General features: G+C 38.2%; 1 long non-coding RNA gene across 1 annotated transcript; it reads right to left on the bottom strand.

The window, feature by feature from the left end:
- Positions 1-16,242: 16,242 nt before the first annotated feature.
- On the bottom strand, positions 16,243-22,533 carry LOC109363728. Its single transcript, XR_002109542.2, has 3 exons — positions 21,662-22,533; positions 20,362-20,399; positions 16,243-19,542 (listed from the first exon to the last, which is right to left on the bottom strand). It is a non-coding gene; the product is annotated as an uncharacterized LOC109363728 (long non-coding RNA).
- Between the last annotated feature and the right edge of the window lie 11 nt (positions 22,534-22,544).

Below are 22,544 nucleotides of genomic sequence, written 5' to 3'. Positions count from 1 at the left end.
TACTAGCTAACACAGGATCTGTGCCTAAACAACTATAAGAGCAGATGTTCTATAGCCTTAATTAAACATAATTAAATATCATGTGACAAAGTCTTATTTGCATGGAAGAGGCCCTAACTCCTCAAAAAGACACAGCAGGACTGCTTGAGGAAGAGCTTCTGATCCATACAATAAGAAGATAAAAGTTCATGCTCTGGGCATTTTTGCTTAAGACTCTGTTTGAACGCTTTAATTTGCAAAATATGAGACAGATTATTTGCTTTATTTTAAAATATGTTTTAGGGCTGTATTTATTAAATTGTATGGTTCTATGTAAAGTGTACATATTTGTATTTTACAGCAAAATAAAATAAGAGAGAAAGAAGTGATGGCATCTCATGCCTGCAGGACTACAAAGCTGGATATAATGCAGCTTCCTTTTCCAAACAGTGGAAAAAATAACTCTGAAGAACTTAAGCAAACAAACTTAGAAAGTATTCAATTCTTCTAGTCAAGTAAGACTCTCTTTTTGGGTTTGTAAACATTAGGATCTGTCTCTCATAAGCTAATTCAGCTTCAACAAAGGTATTTAATTGTTTACTGCAAATTACAGCTTTAAATAGGCATTTAAAACAAAAAAGAATCATGTTTCAAGTTAAAGAACCTAAAAAAAAAGATGGCTGTCAAGAACTCTTGTCTTTTCGACCATGAACTCTGACACTGCCCTTTAGTCATAAGCCTAAGAATAAAAAAAAATTTAAAAAAGAAGAACTATGTGCTACAACTGCATTTCCTGTAACATATGTTCATGATTGAGGTATTTAACCAGCACAGGATGTGCTCAGACAGAGCGGAAACTGTCCCTTTGCAGCAGCCAGCTGAGCTCCCAAAATAAAGCGTCGAGGAGTTTGCCAACCACAGTACGATGAAGGCTCCGCTTCCCACTCTAGCAGGGGGGTTTTAACATGGTGATGAGATGAATGAATGTTTGCTTAATAATACTGGTACATCTTACGGAAGAAAATGATAGAGATATTCCTTTAAAGGATCCAGATGATGCAAGCCTGCAAACAGATCAATTTTCAGCATGGCTTTCTGTTCCTATTTGTTTGAGGATGCAGGAAGCATGAGCACTAGTAACAGAAAGGAGTAAAAGAGGACTATGGAGAGAGGTGCTTGCAGTGATGCTGAACCCTAAGTAAAACCGCATGCATGGTGGCTACTGAAAAAATATTACTTCTTCTGAAGAAAACTTACAGAAACAGCCTGAAGCAAAAGGAGAAAAATAAAGCTGTTAAGTCAGTAGAGAAACTTCAGCTCTGCCATATTAATGTCCTGCTGCCTCATGTGTTCAGTGCTGGAGTGCAGCCAGCAAGGCAGAGGAAGGGATGGCTCCCAATTGTGGTGCCACATCTGAAGCACTGCATCCTGTTCTGGCCTCCCAGAACAAGAAGAGACTTTTCAGCAATCTGGAAACCTTCCAGCATGGGGCCACAAGGATGGATGAGGGGCTAGAGCCCATGAAATAAAAGGAGAGGCTGAGAAAGCTGGCCAAGTCAGCCCGGAAGGGAGCAGGGTGTGGAGGCATCAGCTTGTGGCCTCCACTAATCTGATGGGGGGCTGCAAAGGAGATGGGCCAGACACCCCTTGGAGGTACCCAGACTGAAGTTGAGGGGAAAAGGACATGTGTTACTGCAAGGAGCAGCATGAAAAGTAAAATGATGCAGAAGAGCAGCTAAGCGCTGGGGTGGGTCACCCAGAAGAAAGAGCTGAATATCTACCATCCTGGAATTATTCAGAACTGAACTGGAGAAAGCCCTGAGCAAGCTGACCTAGCTGCAGGTAGCTTGGCTTTGAGCAGGGACCCGGACTGGAGGGGTTTTGTGACCTCCACAAAAATCATCTGACCTGTCATCCTGAAACCAGAGGCAAAGAGGAGTGATCCACACCTGACTTTTAGGCAGAGGGTGTTTTTACATTGCAGAGCTGAAAAGTGAAACGAGTATTTGTATGAATACTGAAAGCAGTATTCAAATAAAATATTAGAATTTCAATGACTTAGCAAAAATATTGATGTAATGACTTTGGAAATCTTTATTTAGAACAATCCTACTAAAATATAACAAGTTTTGATGACTCACTATCAAGAAGTAATTCCCTGTAAAGGTTCTAACTGCAGGCATTTGATGCAAAAATAAAATTAAGAATAGCAAGAGGCACATATGCTAATGATGCTACTGATAACAGCAAGGGGAGTGTGAGAATGCATGGAAGAAGCAAGAGCAAAATACAGAAAATGTATAACCTATGCAAAAAGATGGAGGAAATCTTCAAACACATTAAAAGGCTATTGCAAAACAGATGGAAATAATGTGTTTTCCATTTCTGTGGTGCGTGAAATGAGAAGGAACAGGTTTAAATTGCAGCAAGGCAAATTCAGATTCAACACTGGGAAATGTCTTTACAGCTTTTTTGGCATGGTGCTGTAATCTTAACATTGTTTGCAACCTTTAAGAAAACATGAGACAAATATCTGTCAGAAGTGATCTATCTCTACATGTTCCTGCCTGGGAACGGGAAGATGCACTACGTGAACTTTGATACCCTTTCAAATGTGATGATTTCATACAGAAATTTCTATATATATCAAGCAAAAGGACAAAAAAATGCTTCTGGGTCTAAATTAGGGTCTAAAATACCATCTGAACTGAAATTACAGCTGTAAATGAAAGATCAGTAATCACGAATTTTTAGAGAAAAATGGCTAGCCTTTCTTTGTGGCAGTATTTGCTGAAGAGAATCCACAGTAATCACCTTGACATTAGGAAAATTGTATAGAAATAAGCTGAAGGCATTTTTTTACACAGCACTGAGCAAGCAGATGAGACAGCAGCCAGTTATCAAACGGATCCTCCGTATGGAGAACGTCTAACTATCCAATCACCTGTGCTTCTATTCTTGAAACGCGGACGAAAAACAGACTTTCTCTTTGGTCACTCAAGACCAGAAAGACTGAAATGATGACATGGATTGCTTTATGGCTTTCCAGGAGTAGAGGCTGTATTTAGGAAAGGGGTTCTGACTTACTCTTCAAGAATTTACAGGTAAAGAAAGCAGAATGGGACAACCCAAATTTCTCAGCTCATCTTTCAGGATACAGAAAATAGCAGCCCCATATAAACTGCTGGGTCTGAGCAAGTGGCTCCTTGGCTTCTTTAGCAGCGTGACTTTAAGCAGCACACATCTTTGCCTCTTTCCTTTCCTCTCAGCTATTTAAAAAAAGGTGACTTCATTCATGCATCTAATAAAATCACAAAGGCTCAAAAGCTTAGTATGCTGAGCTCAGTGATGTTCTTAGCTCTGTCTCTTAATAATTACTTTCACAGTGCTTCCCCCCACCAGTAAGATGAGCTCGATGAATTGGAGCTAACTTCATTACACGGCAGAGCCAAGAGCATCTTCTGCTTCCTGTCACATCCCCAGTGGTAAAAGCCTCCCTCCAACTTGCGCTGCAGAGTTCAGACCACAGCATACATACAGATTTTACTCAGGCAGTGTGATTTAATCAGTCCACACAGGCTGACGCTACACGTGCTTGTGTGTAATAGCAGCTAAAAACAGCCCAAATTTTCTTAATGTCAGTACGAATATTCTGTAAAAAAAGCAAAGCCCACTGACTTGTAGCAAACTCACTGAAAGAAGCAAAAATGAATGGTGTCATCCCTAAGATGGTCCTGTCTTATGTATAGCTGTTGATTTCCCTTATTTAATTGACAGTTAAAGGGCTACATATTAACTCTCTTAGATGTTATTACATCTTCCTTCCCTCTTTGGATTCAGTAGCATGACATTTGCCTTTATTTCTTTCTGTTTTTTTTCATGTACTGGCTTTCGTCACCATGGCCTTCCCTCACCTCAGTAACTATGAGAGATCTTATTCTTCTTGTGACCCAGGTGTGTTCTCATTGTATTTCATGTAGGGAGAATAAGTGTTTTCGGTTTTGCTCCTCATCAGTATTTTTTTTTTTTATCACTGAGAGGTTTTTTGACCCTTTATCCCTGACTTCCAGCTGTGTGTTTTCTGTCAGGGCTTGGTAACTACAATCACAGCATTTAACTGCTCTGTTACAGTGACTCAAACAATTTCCAAAATCTGAAGTCCTTCCACCACCTGAAGAAGCAAAATAAATAAATAAATAAATAAATAAAAATCGGAATGTAAATGTGTAAGGTGGTACTTTATTCTGCCCTATGGTGCTCCAGAAAGCAGTGTAATGGATGCAGGAATTAGGACCAGAGGTTGAATTTTCTGTATCCTGAAGCAATGACCAGCCAAAGAAGTGGGAACAGACAGCAACTGCAGTTTAAAAAAAGAAAGGTCTTGTGACTACTGGATATGAACTCCACACCCAGACACAGATGCCTTGGTTTGATTCATCTCTGAGTCTCTGGAGTGCCAGCATAAAATAATATATGATCAACAGAATCCAAACAGGCAATATGTATGCTCAACAAATACCTGCAAAAAATAACAAAAATGTGACAGTGTTGATAGCTGCCTATTTGACAGCTTGGAATAAAGCATGAATGGTTTTACAAACTGCTGCTCAGATACAGTAATAACGCTCAGCTGTCCAGGTCACTCAGTCAGACATTTAGCCCTATTTGCATGATGCTTCAAGAGGGTAACATGAACTCACTGCTAAGCCTTATCCTAAAGTGTCAGAAGTCACTAGTCAAGAATGCACTAATGCTTTGCTACACTTGAAAAGCTTCACATTTTACTGGCAATTTTATATAGATAAACATTATTTGCAAAGTGAAGATGGACAGACACGTGGTCACATAATCTGAAGCAACGTATAAATGAAGCTATACAACAAGCTTGTGCTTCCATTTCTCCATGCAAGCTCCAAGACCAAATGGCAAGATGTAAAACAGCACAGAACATATAACCTCAATTTAAAGTAGTGACCCTTTTTAAGTGGCATATTAAATTTTATACAATCTTATGACATCTATAGACCTGTTCAGAATTTTCTGAATTTACATATACACGTGTTCTAGTTTTCCAAACAAATGTATGAAATGTAGCATTTGTTCTTTCCAGGACAAAATGCTTTCGTAAAACCTCCCAAAGATAAATTTTACAAACTTCCAAAATGGTCTGGAAATAATACCAGCACCTCTCTGTACTGGCAGAGTTTAATCCATCTCTGACCTAGATTATAAGACTTAGCAATCAGGATGATATAACACTCGACTCCTCGTCAGCAGATAAAGAGTAATAAAAAACAGTTCCTCCAAGGAACAGGAGATAAGTAAATCCATATTATTCACCAGTCGTGCTTCAAATCTTCTTCAGAAATGAATCAAACTTGAAAAATAAATAAATCATGAGATTGGCTTTAAGATCGTGAGATTTGAAATATGAATAAATTTGGAGTTATTTATCTGCCATTGAGTTTTTAAGCCTCTAGAGTGTGCTCCAGTCATATTTTCAAACATTTTCTTACAAACTGAAATGTGTGGATACTTTATTTCTAATGAAAGCTGAGATTGGTTTGTAAAGCTAATAATTCAGAAGTCGAGTTTGCTGAGGAAACATGAAGTTCTAAAAAATATATATATATCCTAAAGTGACATGATTAACAAAACAGTACTGTACCAAATTAGGGGAAAACTGAGAGAAAATAACCAAAGTAACAGCAGACGGTCTGCAAATGCATATCTGAAAAGATTAAGAAAAAATGTCTGTGATGCCAAGGAACATGAACTCCAAACCTTTAGGAGATAACTTCGCCATCCACTTGGTGTAGCCATTCAGTCATCCTCCCAATAAGCATTGATAATAACCAACCGTAGAAAAAGGGACTTTTTGTTACATATTTTTTTATAATGTTTCACACACCATGTCTTTACGAATTCAAAATCAGTTCCTCAGATACAGAGAGGACTGCACTGCAAAAAGTCTCAGATTTGTTTTCCATTAATTCATTCCCAGCTCCATTTATTTGCCATCCAGGATTCTTCCCATGTTCACTGTAACATTCCCAGACAATTCCCTCCAATATCTAGGGTTGGAAGCTTTATTTTTATTTAAAAGAAAAGAAAATAGGTTATTAAAAAAGAGCTGAAGTTTTAGGGAAAACATGGAATGTCACAGTAGAACCAGGAAGGTCAGCAAGCCTGTATCTGCTTAATCTGAGGAACAACTCAAAACAACTTACATGAGGTGGTGGTGTCCACCCACTCTCTCAATTCACCCTGCATCCCAACAGTTCTCTCTACAAATGAGAAAGCAAAGCTCCAAATTATGCATCGTATGTGGCACACAAATTAACCACACCAGTGATCTCCTAATTCACCCAGCAGTTCTGCAGTAAGTGTGTAGAATTAACCATGGTAAAATGCATAAGCAAGTTCAATTAATAATCATTCACTGACAAGACACATTTACTAACCGAATGACTACTGGATAATTTGATAAGCTAGAAGCTTCTAAGTGGGGAAAACAGGCAGGATCCTGTGCAAAATGCATATTCAGACTCAGAGATGATCATTTTATTTTCTGTGCAGAAGGCAGGTAAATCTGAAGCCACACATTTTAAAAACTCTCATCCTCCAGACTGCTCAAGAGCTGAAGGTTTAGCCCTTCAGCCTCCTCAGGCTCCCTATGCCACAAAGTAGCTCAGCCTCAACACAAAAGATAAAATCCTTTATCCTTCCCCTGCCCCTTCAACCACAGCCCAGTGGCTAAGACACTCCTATGGTGGTTGATGTATGTCTGTGTTCTCAGCATGCAACTGGATCAGCAACTTGTGATGCATGCTCCTTTACTACCAAAAACCATTGCAGAGAGATTCACAATCAGATTTTTTTTTTTCTGTAAACATATGAAATAATGTATTAATTAGGATCGTATTTAACTTGTGCCTATAAACAAGGATGAAACTACTTCCCTTCTTGAAAAATATGAAAAGTCCATGCCAGACCTGCTGGGAGAACATGTAGCTTCCACAATCTCTTGAGTAAGTACTTGGTTAGGCATTTTCACAGTGTTCACACACACACTTCTCTACTGTGTCCCCATTCCTTAACCCTTCTGCATGTGCATTAAATGTTAGAAAGGCAAGGAGCCTGAAAACACCAAGCATTATAATTCAACACGGTTGTGAAGTTCATTATTTGTATAAGAAACTTCAAAAAAGCAAACTCCACATTGCTTATGAGTCTTCATGTCAGCTGGTATTTTATCATAGTAATGTTTAGGACTGCAGAAATTTGGGCCAAAAAGAATGGAAAACAGGCTGGTAAATACCAGGAAGCTGGAACTGGGTTCACAGGGCACTGTATACTGGTACAGCATTTGAAAAGCTGAAAAAAAACATGCTTGTATGAACTAATGTGGATGCTGAATGCATGCTGCTGTCTCACTTACTGCCAGACTTCATAATCTCCATCAGCTATAGAAGCATATGCGTGAAGTCAAATAGCACATCCATACAAAATGAAATTATAAAAAACACAAATGATTTTGGATACTCTAAAAAATGCCAGAATTCATAATACTCAGAAATCACAGTGTAGTTGGAGAATCTACATGAAGCTGAATGAAGTTGGATCCAAAAAGTGAATGACAGTGTGATACATGACTTTTCAGCCCGTGATCATCAAAACAGGCTTGGTGGTGAATGAAAAAATCACTACCCAATACCTGTTTATTACTACTTGTAAATGAAACATCCTAATCATCTCTAGCCAGGTCACCACAGGGAAAGGTATACTCTTCCAAATTAGAGCTGCATGTGAGTAGTGTTTCTGCCAGAGCATGAACTACCTAGAAGTTGACTTCTCCTTTTCCTCAAGAAAGACAGTCTTCCAAAGCTGTCCCAATCCTCAAGTGATGCAGAGTGAAGATGGACTGTTGCCCCATTTTTGTACCAGTACGTGATCCACCTGTGCCATCCTTCTCAGGACACAGCAACAAACAAAGCAATTCCTTCAGTTTCTCATCTCACATGAAAATACTGTCTCACTCTCAGTTCATGAATCCTTACTTCTTTTCTCCTTCAAAGCTGAAGTCAGCTCCTCCGTTACAAATATGCAAAAACAAATTCTGCAGCTGAGGACGCATATAAATCTCCATCAGTTTCTTAATATCAGTCAGTAAATTTATTATTTGTCACGACATGCTATGGCTTTATCTAGCACACCATGAAACTGATTTAAACCTGCTTGATTTTTAGATTCAGATGTCGAAGGTACGAGCAAAGTGAGTAAAGTATAGGCTGCATTTTAGTAAGCATTTTCAGCTGTAAAAAAATTAAGGCAAAAATCTTGACCTAGTTATGTATCCTTGTTGCAAGATACATTTCCTTGCTCAGCTGCAGTAGCATACAACATAGGCTTTCTCCTATAAACTTGCTAAAAACTAATCAGGTTCTTCTGCATGATTATAAGCGTAATAAAAAGCCACACACCAAAACTGTTCTATTAATCCATGTTGTAACTTCTTTATTTTCTGAGGCAGATTTATGACAATAAAAACCGTTCTGATTTTTAAAGTTGCTGGTAAATATGACAGAGTGAAAGTCATAAGAGAACAAGTTCAATTTTCTATGAAAACAAATGTGAAATTCTGTTCTAAGGCTACATGTGTTTATCTGAGCAACTGCACTGCAGATTTCTTTGATTCCTTGAACTAACTTTGTGAAACTCAGCTACGCTGCTTACTTCTTGATCTTCCATCAGCAGCTCTAAACACCAAAGCAGCCATATGTTAATGTAGAATGTTCCTTTTTTAAAAAAACATGTCCTTTCATTTAGATTGACTGTGGGCACAGAAGCTCAGCCTCAAAAGCTGGTTCAACATTTGTGTCTAGACACGACCCTCTTAAGCATATTTCATGCCCATAGATGGGTATTTGGCTCCCTGCACTTCTGACCATCTGTTGGGAGGGCATGATGCCCACTTACAAGTTAGCCAGAACTTCTGTCGGTTGCCAGGGGAAGGGGATATGTGGTCCTGCAAGTGACATCTGTTCTACCAGTAGCCCTTTTATCTCTGAACAATGTACCCTTTTAATCACAGACACACTTGTGAAGAACAGTGTTAAAAAGACAAGCTGTTGAAAAACACTGGAAAATATAATATTGGAAGGAAGGGGAAACATAATAATGGTCACCACAGGGGTACATTTCAAAGCTAAGGGGAATTCTTCTAGTATTAAAATACTGGGAATATTGGAAGAAAATTGAAGGTGCTCTGGATATAAAGGCAATCTCATGGCAGATGAAGTCACCAAGGGATACAGTGAACCACAAAGGACTCACTATAACTGAGCCCAAGACAACAGCTGTGCTCCTAAAGAGACTACAGGAGGAAAAGGCACATCTGAATGATTAATAAGGCAACACACAATGCCATTTCGCGCAGATGAGAGACAGAAAGAAGAGCAAGCCATCCCACAATCTTTAAAAATCTTATTGATCCAATGAGACACTTGGCAATTTGCGTGTGAGAGACTCCAAATTGTGAAAGTTGCCCCTCTGCTGTCTATAGTGTTGAGCCAAATTGCCACATCTCTAAGTTGAGTCTGTTGTGTAGAGCAAAAACTATTTAATCCACTAACATTCATGAGATTCCTACAGGAGTGCATGAAGAATCTGACAGTTACATCCCAAAGAGACTCAAGAAGTGTTACCAGAAGATAGGAAAGAGAAACATTGACCAAGAAAGAAAAGAGGTACAGCGTTCTTAATACTTTCAGAAATAAGTAGATGAATGTGAGTCATTAAGTTTTACTTATGGCATGGCCAATGAAGGAAGAGAATATAACCTAAAAATGATGTAAAGCGAGCCTCAAGGCTCCACTGACCATTGTCACTGAATCTTTTGTACATTGAACATGTTCCTCACCTATCTGAATTCACCCTATAGGCATTCAAATTTAATCTCGATCTGGATCTGACTCCTACTCCAAGAGTTCTGATTCACGATCAGAGATGAGTTATCTTGGTTGTGCTCCATCTGAATCTGAAGCTGGGTTAAGTCTAGGGCAATGTTCCTGAGTTTTGCAGCACAGTACGCAGCATAACTTCCCCCATCCAACATCTCAGATCTTTGGGGTTATTGACAGAAGTTCTGTTCCCTTTTCCTCAGAGATATATTTTATATATATTTTATATATATTCCTCAGACTATATTTTGGTTGGAGAACAGCTGGTGAAGAACTATTGTTGGCAGCCCAGTGTTTTATAGTAAGTCAAAAACTACTTTGGGTTACCTTAATATACTTAGCTACAAATTGCCAAACTACAGCAGCTGCTACATGAACAGCTGAGCCACCTCTGCAACTGGGGCTTGTAAAGGGCATGTCACGGGGTGGAATGGGCAGCTGGGAGCAGGAATCATTACAGCCATCACAAGCTGATCATCACCACTGGTGAGTCAGAGCACTCTGATCCAATTCTTAACTCACTGTTGTTATAGATACATAGACCTAAGTGATAGCTTTCTATTCACATTCCCTGCAGTACGTCAACTGTACAAATTAGCACAAACATTGTGTAAGAATTACGTCACAACTGCAAGAAAAAATCCTAAGGCATCATACCATATGAACCCCTGACTATTTGTTCTATTATGAGTTCTTTTCCATAGTATGAGATACAGGGGAAATTTGAACTGCATTCAGCTAAATTGCCTGGCAGTAAAACCATGGAAATCCTGGGGAAAAAAACAAAAAAACAAACAAACAAAAAAAAACCACCCAGATCCAACAGATCTTGGAAATAGCCAAATACGTCCCAAATCTAGAGTGCTGGATTAAACTAGAATCATGGAACATCTTATGCAAGATTTGCCCTGGCAGAGCTCTCTCATGTTTGGTCAGAGCAGTCCAGGCAGGTGGCTAGAGGTGAGAAACAGAAAGTTAGACTCAAATAATCAGTAGGATTTTCCTTCCTGGCTCTCATTTCCAGAAGACATCCCATTAATTTGAGATTCTAGCTCATTCCTGAACTGTCTGCCAACTAAAGTTGCCTTCGGCAGTTGTACTGCAAACCTCATCCCCAATTATCCTTGAAGTTCCCTAGTGAATTTCCGAGTTCACTGTAGTTTGTAAAGCTTTTTACCCCAAAACTGAAAAGTTTAAATACACTTTATTTTTTTATATCAAGCTTTATATACTTTGGAAAGCATTCATATTCCAAAATAAGGTTTAAATACACAGAGTACATACGTAACTTTAACTTCTGAGGTCAGACATCTCAACAGTTTTATTCAAGAATCTTTAAAACCACCAACAGTAGTGCGCATCCATTTTGTTTTTTTTTCTAGAATTTTAGAGAAAATGGAAGGTTGGACAGACATTGAAAATGAGTCATAATGATTTTATTCTTTGGTCAAGACTGAGACAGAGAAGCAAGGCAGTGACTCTAAACACTGTATTCCTGTTGCTGTCTTTGCCGTGTCTTTTGTTTTACAAAGAACTTCATTCTTCACTTTGGCACCATCAAGAAATCTGGATGTTTTTAAACCCAGAAGGTGCCTTGACACATATACAGAGCAGCTGGGGTTAGGGGGAATCCCCAGTCAGAATAAGCACTTAAAAATAGCTGACTTTCTCCTTGCCTGCCTCGAGAGTGGATAAGGGTTCACCTTTTCCATGGTAGTGCTAGCCAGACAAAAGAAAACAGAACATAGGGAAGAAGAGTGTCCACATAGTGAATCTGTTCAGACAGGAATCCAAAACTGCCAATATGTTCAGTTTGGACCATGTGAACTAGCCAACAGTAATACGAGGGGAAAAAGCACCATTCACACATATGCACTTGCAAAATTAATGGGCTGTAACCTGAGCTTCAGTGAGGTGAATGTTAATAATTACTTACCTTAATTATTCTCTACAAAATACAGCAGAAATGTTCTTTAGAACACGAAGAAAATAACAGTGTTGCTATTCTTTTGGAGAATAGTTACAGCAGTCATCTGGTGAGACAGTGGAAATCCACAAGTTTGAGGTTGGACATACAAAAAAAGTCAGAATTATGTTTTTTTTTAAAGAAAAACTGCTCCAACTTGATTCTGACATGCAGGTGAACACGTATGTGTTCAGGTTTCAATCTATGAAACTTGAATACAAATCATAAATTGCATTAAGCTGAGAAAACAAGTTAATAAATGTTGCCTTATTTTGCCAAAATTTCATGTACTGTTACACTCATAGAAAGCAATGAACTATTACTTTCTACAACTATATGTATTACAATTGCCTGGAAACATGTAAACTTTTCTTTACACGTTTCCATACTCATAGCTTTTGTAGCAGTTGATTAATTCACATAAATAATATTTAGCCTTACAAACACTGGAAAACTATGGAACCCCAGCAGTCTTCCTCTTTATTTTGCCAATGGATATAGACCTAGTTCCAGACACAATAAAGTTTTTAAGAAACTTAACTGCTATTTGAAGAGGATTTCAGCTGCTCTCAATAGTAGCACGAAGCATTTTTTAATCTGGACGATAAATCTTATCCAGGATAACACAGAAAACCCATAAGAACAAATGAACCAAACCTGATACGTTACAATGTAAGCTGGTATCTTAATTACTTGGATATTCATCAGCTTCTCCAAAACTTGAAAGCTAAGGCTGTTTTGCAAGTGTGGTCATGCATCTGCATACTGTTATAGGCAAACAATTATTTCCCACACAGGGAAAAAAAAACTGTTTACAAAAAAGATAACTCATTTTAGACATTGAGCAGTACTATCTATCATTTTTAAACATGGTATCACTAAAGATTTCAGCATTAATCTCCATGCCATCATGTGATATCAGAAAGTCTCTTAGGCCTTGTCTGATTGCTTAAAATAACAAATTACCTGCCTTTTGGGTTACACAATTACTTAATGTTGGTATAAATAATGGCTGTGATTTAAGCTTCTGTGTAAGATGCTCCATAGAGCTTGCTAAGTCTAATTTCACAAACATCTTCAGAATGGCAACACATCTTCTTTTCCCCCTAAAATATCAGTGTATTTGTTAGAGAAAGTATGGTCAGTGAAAAGAATATCAGCATGTGAGGATACTGAATTTCACTGTAAGTATGTCACTATTACAGCTGGAAGGTGAGAGCATCTGCTAGAATAAATACTATTACATGGGGATGCTTACAGGTAAACCTCTTGTTTTATACTGCCTAAAGGCTATAAGGCCAGTATTGGTAATTTCTGCTCAGAATTGTATTATTTCAGAAAGTATTCTAACATACCTCGCAGATACAGGAAGAATGTTCTGAAGTTGCACATAAGGCAAAGTTTTCACAGTAAAAGACCACATAGCTGAATTTGGGAAGTAGCCATTTCTTCAGTCCAGACAAGCAGTTATCACTGGTAAAGGTTTATCTAATAAAATTCCCAATCTAATAAACAAAGCAGGTATTTCAGTTTAGTTCTCTTTATTTTGGGTAGGTCAATGAAAGCACAACCCACTCTGATTAGATCAGAACCAGAACCCAGCTACTGTAGAAGAGACAACACTGGTGAAAAACAAGCTGATGTCTGCAAGAACTGAGGTTGATCAATAGGCTTCCAGTAGTGTTCAGCTGTTTCAAATGATGTCTATCATCTACAGAAAATAGTTTAAAAAATAAATAAAAAATGCCATGCTTCTTGAGATTAAGGTTTTATAAAAAGAAAGAACAAGTGAATACCCAAGTAAGTGACAGAAAGAGACAACAGGCATTTGGAGGTGAATTTGCAAGAAATATCACTGATTAAAATCCAGAAGACTCTCACACTTTATATTCAGTTCTACACATACTATGTCTGAAAGCTTCTTGGGGTACAAAAACAACAAATATTTTTGCACAGACGTATGAAATGTTCCTCCGTATCGTAGAATCATAGAATCACAGAATGGCCTGGGTTGAAAAGGACCACAATGATCACCTAGTTTCAACCCTGCTATGTTGCCAACCACCAGACCAGGCTGCCCAGAGCCACATCCAGCCTGGCCTTGAATGCCTCCAGGGATGGGGCATCCACAACCTCCTTGGGCAACCTGTTCCACTGTGTCACCAACCTCTGAGTGAAAAACTTCCTCCTAATATCTAACCTAAATCTCCTCTGTCTCAGTTTGAAACCATTCCCCCTTGTCCTATCTCTATCAACCCATGTAAACAGTCATACCCCCTCCTGTTTATATGCTCCCTTCAAGTACTGGAAGGCCACAATGAGGTCTCCCCAGAGCCTTCTCTTCTCCAAGCTAAGCTAGCCCAGTTCCCTCATCCTTTCTTCATAGGAGAAAGGAGAAGGTACCAAAAGGATTTCATTTCATTTTTAGTAGGCGAGTAGTTTACTATGGATGATGGAACTGCAATATTCTCCTCCAGATCCTTCTACTTCTTTCCTTGCCATTTGAATAAGATAATTTCTGGTTGTAGAATCAACGAAATCCCAACTAGCAGAAACAAAAACATGCATAAAATGTATGAAGATACCATTATGATTGATCTGCTGTAAGCCTCCTTAAGTAGTGGACAGAAGGGATTTTTTATACCCAAGGAAAATCTTACCCTACTTCTTGTTTATTGATGTGGAAATACTGACCTCTGTAGAAAAACTAAAACTAAAAATATATCTGATTACAAAATTCCCCAGCAACAAGAAATTTCTGGAAGTTGAATCCAAATAATTCTAATAAACTAAATTCAGTTCTTTTGTTAAATGAGGATACATTGATAAGTCTCAGGTTTTCACAGAGTTCAGACAGTAGAGAGAATATCATAAAAATACATGCTCTTCCAAGAGGTCCGTTCTCACATTTGATCCTGTTTTAAATTCATTATATTCCATGATTCTTGGAATGCGTATTTATTCTCCTCCACAACATACCATAATTGTAAAAGTTCTTGACTTTCATACTTCTTAATATCAAAGAAACTGTATAATTACGTCAGCCTGGTACTTAAGTCTGACTTCAGTTTCACTGAAGTAAATCCATATTATCATAGAAATGCATAAATAATTAATTTTCAAGTCCCACTCAAGTACGCAGAGACAGAGATCAGCCTGTGATCCTTGATCACTGCTGTGATTGTCTTCAGAAATACACAGAGGCTCACTTTATTAAAGGAGATCCAATCAACCAAGGGACGTCATTTGGTGCAGTATTTTTGAATGCCAGCAAAGCTTTCAACACTGTTTCTCACAGTATCCTGATGGACAACATGTCCAGCATACAGCTAGGCAAAAACATAACATGAGAGGTGAATAACTGGCTGATGGGTTGCGCTAGGTCTGTCAGTAGTGAGCTTCACACGGCTCCATTTTAAGTCCAATTCTATTCAATGTTTCTATTAATTACTTGGATATGTTTCTTGAAGGTATACTAAATAAGCTTGCAGATGACACCAAGAAGGAGCTGTTGACTCCCTTGAGGGCAGACAAGCCCTGCAGAGAGATCTTGGCATATTGGAGGGCTGGGCAATCACGAATTGCATGAAGTTCAACAAGAGCTAGTGCTGGATTCTGCATCTGGGATGGGACAACACTGGATCTATGTACAGACTAAAGACAAGAAGATGGAGAGTAGCCCCGTGGAAAGTGATATTGGGGTTGTGGCAAGTTGAATGTGAGCCAGCAGTGTGCCCTGGCAGGCAAAAGGATCCACAGTGCCCTGGCAGGCACCAGGCCCAGCGCTGCCACTGGGTGAGCGGAGGGGTTGTCTCACTGTGCTCTGTGGTGGGTGGCCTCACTTCCAGCACTGGGGGCAGGTTTGGGTGCTACAACATAAGAAGGACATAAAATTATTAGTGTCCAAAAATTTGAATTTGACTTTTAATTTTACTATTATTAATTAATTAATTAAAATGATTCTAAAGAAATCAGATTTTTAACTTCAGGAGTTATGACTTAGGCTTGTTATTTATACATAACTTCTGAGTTGTCTAAGGGATTTTTAAAATAGATTTAATTAACCTAATACAAACATCAGTGAGCTAATCTATATGAAATAGACTTATCTATATCTGCTCAGGGTTGTGAAGATTAATCTAAGTGTCATTGTGTATTATCAAAGAGGCCAAGAAATCAGACTGTATCATTTATCAGACTGATTATCAAATGTTGTCTCCCCAAGTCAAATCTGAAGGTCAGTTTACTTCAGTTTTGCATCTGGAATACACAGAGTTCCCAAGGATCCAATTTCAATGGATATTATTTAAAAAAATAATAATAATTTGGCACTTATTTAGAAATCAGTTCTACTAGGAGAGTTGTATTTCAGAGATATGATTGACTGCAGCTTAAAGCAGAATTTAGAGTGCAAATTAAAGGATGTAAGAACTCAGAGGACTGGTAAATATTGGTGTGGGTTGACTAATAGAGGACATAGAATGAACATACAAAGTTTAATTCTGTTTGGTTAGATTGAATGTCTGGTAAAATAAGAAATCTGATAGAATGAAAAAGATTGAGTGAAAACAGTCTTACTCAAAATGCAACATTTCTAAACAAGTAGAAGAAAAATTGTCACAGAACTATAGAGGTAGTTTTATATATAATGTATAGAATTATAGAGGTAACTTCAGCTTTTCAAGGCAATGCTGTAGCAACATTTTATTTGCAAAATAGACAACCACAAGATGGCTCCTTTCATACTATGCTAGCTAGAGAAACCTTGTAATAACGTGAGCTGCTTCTGTCTTTTTTCTCTGTTTCATGAAGAAAAACACCAGACACCATCTTCTTTGACAAAAAGATGGAGCTACAATTGCTTGATTAAATCACAGTTAGGAGAGAAGCACGTTCTTTCTGAAATGAGGAGACTTAAACCCTCAAACATAGCATCTAATCTCAGGTTGAGGGTTTCAAGAATACTTGCCAGGCTTAGAAATAGACGTGTCATACTCTTCATCTTTCTCAAGACTTTTGTTTGTTTTCTTTGTAAGAGGATATGGCATTTTTCACTTCAATACATGTTTTTCTTTCCCCATGGAAAGATTTCCAGATTATGGAATTGGAAAATCGGATGATTTATTAATTCCACATCTGTGTAAATGCAGTCATGTCATGGATTTATTTGTTATTTCATTTAACATTCAAATAAATATTACCTAAATATATTTCTTCCATCCAAACGCAAAACAGAATATTACACAGTAATTGTTTGTAAAGAGATTCTTAATGTAGAAAGATTTGTTTGGTGTGATTTATCATGCTCAGTTGCATAGACTCTACATCTGCAGCCATGAATTTCAAGAGCTACAATATGCAGCACCCCACGGTATCCTTCTGGATGCAAGAGATGAAATTTTCACACAGTCATTAGCATTCCTTACATCTCAGCATAGCACAGAGCACAAAGTAACACGTACAGGTTGCTTCCTCCACCACTGCACAGCAGGGTGGAATATGGCAACTACTCACTAGTGCCTAACAAGGGAGGAAGACAGAATCTCTAATGAAGTATCAGGAGGAATACAGGGAGTCATCATCTCTAATGAACTATCAGGAGGAATTCAGGGAGTTATCGTGTGAATTGCTTAAAGAGCAACTTGAGCAACACTCCTCCACGCACACATACATTTTCTTTTTTTTTTTATTTTCTGATGGAAGTTGTTAATGAATAAAAGTACTAGGGAATTCAGTTTTATATTCATTTTCGGTGTGGACATAAATGGAGAAATGAACTTTCAGTATTCAGGTACCATTGCAGATAATTTATTTATTTATTTATTTATTGGAAGACAAGAACATTGAAGGACCTTTTTATTGCAAAGGTTTAGCCTCAGTATAAATGGAAATGGTTTGATATTGATTTCTTACAGGTTGCTGTGGTTCTTCTTGGATTTTTTGTTTGTTTGTTTTTAAAAGGTATTTTCTCTCTCAAGAAATCTTAATTTTCAGTTAAACCTTGTAAGGAATGTTGAAAAGTGAATAAGTCACTTGTCAATAAGCCAAAAATCATAATCAACTCCTTTACTGTCGGGCAGTAGACCTCTGTTAAACATGGCCCAGATAAGTCCCATCATGAATCAGGAAAAGATTTAGTTGTGTGTAGGCAGAATTGGCAAAAACTCACAATGAATAAGGTCACCCTTCCCAGGCTCGTAAAAGACGGCAGCTTTACAACAGTAGAGTAACAAATTTGTTTTTATTTTTACCCACAAAATCACATTGTTTCCTAAGCAGTGAAGATTATTTAAAAGGCTCCTTTCTGCGTAAGTAAATATTTTTCTAATGTAATCTTAATTTATCTTGCAAACCAATCCTAGTTTACTTAACAGCAAGATAGCTTTCTCCAGGGAAGGCAGGAAGAAATGGAGGATGGCAAAGGGAGAGTTTGGCTCCGGCTGCAATAAGCAGCTGCTCTTTGCTACTTGCCTGCAATGGAGTAATATGTCAGTAATTATTTGAAAGTCAGACAGATTCCCTGCTTTCCTTGCCAAACAAAATTCTGGGAACTGAAGGCTGGAAAGGAGGACAAAGAACTTTCAGTTTGCTCTTTTTCCACTCATGGTTTTCTTTCCATGTTAGCAGCTACTGCTGCTATTAATTTTCTGGTCTTTTTGCCCTGAGAAGCCTCACATACTATGCAAATTTAATTTCAGCACTTGGGCTTTAATGCTTCTATGTTTATTAAAATAACTTTTACAAAAAAATTCAGCTGTTTCTCCCAGTAACTTCCACCAGAAGGAATAATGTTGATTTGCCATGCTGTTTTAGGAGCAAACACAACAGAACAGTTAGTCTTCATGGAAGAAAGGTGAAGACAGAAAAAAATCCACAAAAGAACGAACAAAGTATGTTAAGTGGTACAATGCTTAGTCGTGGTCTTAAGTGTAAGAAAAACCAGGAAGTAAACCTAAACTTTGAACTCATCTCTGAAGATGATGAGTCAGATTCTATTTGCACTAAAGAAATTATAGAAAGTTTCTCACCGTTGCTAAAATAAATACATGGCATCTTAAGAGATGCTACATTTTCATCACAGTTCACAGATTTCCAAAATAAAATGAATAATGAATAATGTCAGAATTAGTTTGTCCTTTTGTACTTGGACAGCATGGAATTACACGACAAACTCCGACACATACAGGTTGTTTTAAGGGAATCAGTTCCAGATAAAATGTGAAGAAGTCCCTGTGTGACCAGGTTCATCAATGCAAATGATATTCAGGAAGGGCCTATTTGTCAGAATGTAGATTCTTAATGCAACCTAACAAGGCTGTTATTCAGAGATATGTAGCTCTGCACAGTGGCAGGGAACCTACGTAAGCTTGTACCATTTTCCTGCAGCAGTTGGCAACAGGCAAGAATACTCCTGGGCGTCTCAAATGGCACCAGACAAGTATGTATGGCAACTAAATAAAACTCTAAATGTTAACCAGTGCAAGCTCTACATGAGAAAGAAAGAAGGATTTGAACAAAGTATGTATTCAATTAAATTCCAAAGTTGGAGTGGTTGTGGTTTTGTTTTGTTTTTGTACAAAAATACCCAAGACCATTCTGTGTGATTTATCATAAAGTCCTCCATCTTCAACCTTCCTGCAAAGAAAAATCAGCAAATGTAATTAATTTGTACAAGAATGGCACATAGAAAATGCAGAGTACATTACAGAGTTGTGTAAATCATGGAATCATTAAGGCTGGAAAAGACCTCTAAGATTATCTAGCCCAACCATCCATCTACCACAAACGTTGCCCACTAAACCATGTTTCTTAGTACCACCTCTCAATGTTTCTTGTACATGTCCAGGAACAGTGATTCAACCACCTCCCTGGGCATCCTGTTCTATTGCCTGGCTGCTCTCCCAGGTAAGAAGCTTTTTGTAATATCAAACCCGAACCCTGGTGCAACTTGAGGCCATTCCCTCTCGTCCTGTTACCCAGGAAAAGAGGCTGATTCCCACCTTCTTTCAGCTAGTTGTAGAGGACACTGAGGTCTTCCCTGAGCCTCCTCTTCTCCAGACTAAACAATCCCAGTTCCCTCAGCTGCTCCCCATAAGACTTGTGCTCCAGACCCTTCACAGCTTCACTGCCCTTCTCTGAACATGTTCCAGGGCCTCAATGTCTTTCTTGTAGAGAGGGGCCAAAACTGAACACAGTACTCAAGATGCAGCCTTACCAGAGCTCAGGAGATACATTTTAACAAAACACTTTAAAATAATGTATTCAGTATCTAAATGTATACTTATTAGACTCTACCGAATATTCAAGAAGTCCTCGTTTACAGACTATTTCATTTCACACCCTTGAGGCAAAAGAGAACATAAAAGTAAAACCAGCTAAAATAAAACTGCATCTTTTTTGTTCCCTTGGGGGAAATGCTGTTCTGTTAAACTCCTGAGTAAGCAGAAGACCCACCTCCTTGAACTGACAGAGACAGAAAGCTTCTCACTTCCCTTAAAAGATCAGGAATAGAAAGAGGACAAAATTAATGCAAATAGGCCTGCAAATAACAATATTTTTTCCAAACACACATATATGTGGGCAACTAAACTTAGTGGCTGAACTCGTCTGAGTCATAAGAAATTAGGAATATATTTTGTTGTGTAAGTAATACAGTAAGAATAATATTTACTCTACTTCATTAAAGAATTGTATCTTATAAAATGCACACTAAATGCAGAAATCTGTCTTCGTACAAACCAGAATCCAACATGTTGTTATATATTACTGCTTCCTTTTCTTAAGAGGGTGTAAGTTACAGTTTAAACCTAATGGTCAGTTTCCTGGATTACCGTATATACACACAGATCATAAAGGCAGCTATATTAGGGAAACAAAACCTATTGTCTAGAAGGAAGTTAGAACCACATAACAGATTTATATGCTCTTTACCTAAACTTTTACACACGAAGATTGTCAGAAATATATTTAAGCCTTGTACTGTTCAGTATAAAGTCTAACCAGGATAATGATAGAGAAGAGAATGAATTAGAATGTAAATGTAATGAAATGTAGAAAAAATGTTAAATCCAGAATTCCTGTGTTCCAGTTTCACAGCATATGACAGCAGTTAAAAAAAACATTTTTAATTGCAGTTGAATTTAATTACAATTACAATTAATTAACCTACAAAACTCATTGCCAAGATATATTAAGGAAGTCAGTGGAAAAGCAGAATATTAAAAATGACATATTTATAAATTTTTATGGGCAGTTAATCACAACTGGAAAAAAAACAAAAAAACAGAGAGACAACTGTGATTCTCCAAATTATATGCTGACTACAAATTGAATAAGGAACCAGTATAATATCATTTCTGTGAAACTTTAGAATATTTGGTGTAGATAACCAGTAAGGAAATAAAAAAGGTTAACCTCACAACAAAAATTCTAGTCATAAAACTTAAGCCTGTAGACTCACTGGGAGGCTGAGGCTGGCAGGGCCCTCTGTGTCCCTTTGGCCCAACCCCTCATCATCAGGGCCACCAGAGAAAGGTGCCTAGGCCCACAGCCAGGCAGCTTTAGGAGGCCTCCAAGGAGGAGAATCTACAGCCTCTGGGCAGCCTGTGCCAGAAGTGTTGCACGCTGTTCAGAGGGAACTCTGAACTAAACTGTGTTTCAGTTTGTGCCTACTGCTGCTTGTTCTGGCACTTGGCACCCCTGAGAGGAGCCTGGATCCATGCTCTTGGCATCCTCTCTTCAGGTATTTACTTACATCGATGAGATCCCGAGTCTCCTCCAGGCTGAAGAGCTTCAACCCTCTCAGCCTCTCCTCACTCCAGTCTCCAGCCATCTTGGTGACCCTCCATTGCACTGTTTCCAGTATGTCCAGGTCTCTCTTATACGGGAGTCCCAGTAGTTCTCCAGATGCAACCTTAGCAGCACTGAGAAGAGGGCTGCCACAACCTCAGGTCCTTCTTTGCAGAGCTGGTTTCCAGCTGGGTGGTCCCAGCATGTCCTGGTTCCAGGAACTGCTCCTGTCTGGATACAGGATTCAGCTCTTCTACTTACTGAACTCCATGACATTTCTGTCATCCCTCTCCAGCCTGTCAAGGTCCCTGCGGATGACCACTTACTCTGGTGATTAATGATGCTATGATTCAGTTCCACAAGCAGAATTCCTGCATAATACAGTTAAACCACTTCCTTTCTTGGTATTTCACTTACTCATTTGTAATATGAGTACAACCGAACTCAGCTATCTTTCAGGAAGTGGGGAATTTAGTAAGTTAATGAATTTCTATAAGGAAATTAGAAAGTCCACTGTCTACCTGTGTGGTAGTTTTCATATCCCAGCAAGAGATGAAAATCATATGCAAATCCTTAATATGAATCCTCAGTAAAGTACTGGTTAATTTCTGTTCATCATGATAAAGAAATATTTTTAATATTCATTACTTTTTATGATAATCATAAACAACACGAGTGACTACAAACATCAGTGCTTATATGCACTGTAAAAGCAGCTTGCCTGTTTTCAGTTGAAGAAGCTGTTTCATTTAATACCAGACATTCTGGTAATTACCATTTTTATAACATAAGCTATTGGTAGGGTTTTTTTTGTGTGTGTGTGTGTTTTGTTTTTTTTTTTTTTTCCT

This window comes from Meleagris gallopavo, chromosome 1 (assembly GCF_000146605.3).
Source record: "Meleagris gallopavo isolate NT-WF06-2002-E0010 breed Aviagen turkey brand Nicholas breeding stock chromosome 1, Turkey_5.1, whole genome shotgun sequence".
In the NCBI taxonomy this organism is placed as follows: domain Eukaryota; kingdom Metazoa; phylum Chordata; class Aves; order Galliformes; family Phasianidae; genus Meleagris; species Meleagris gallopavo.
Note: the sequence above shows the minus strand (reverse complement) of the source record. Positions and strands in the feature narration are given on the sequence as shown.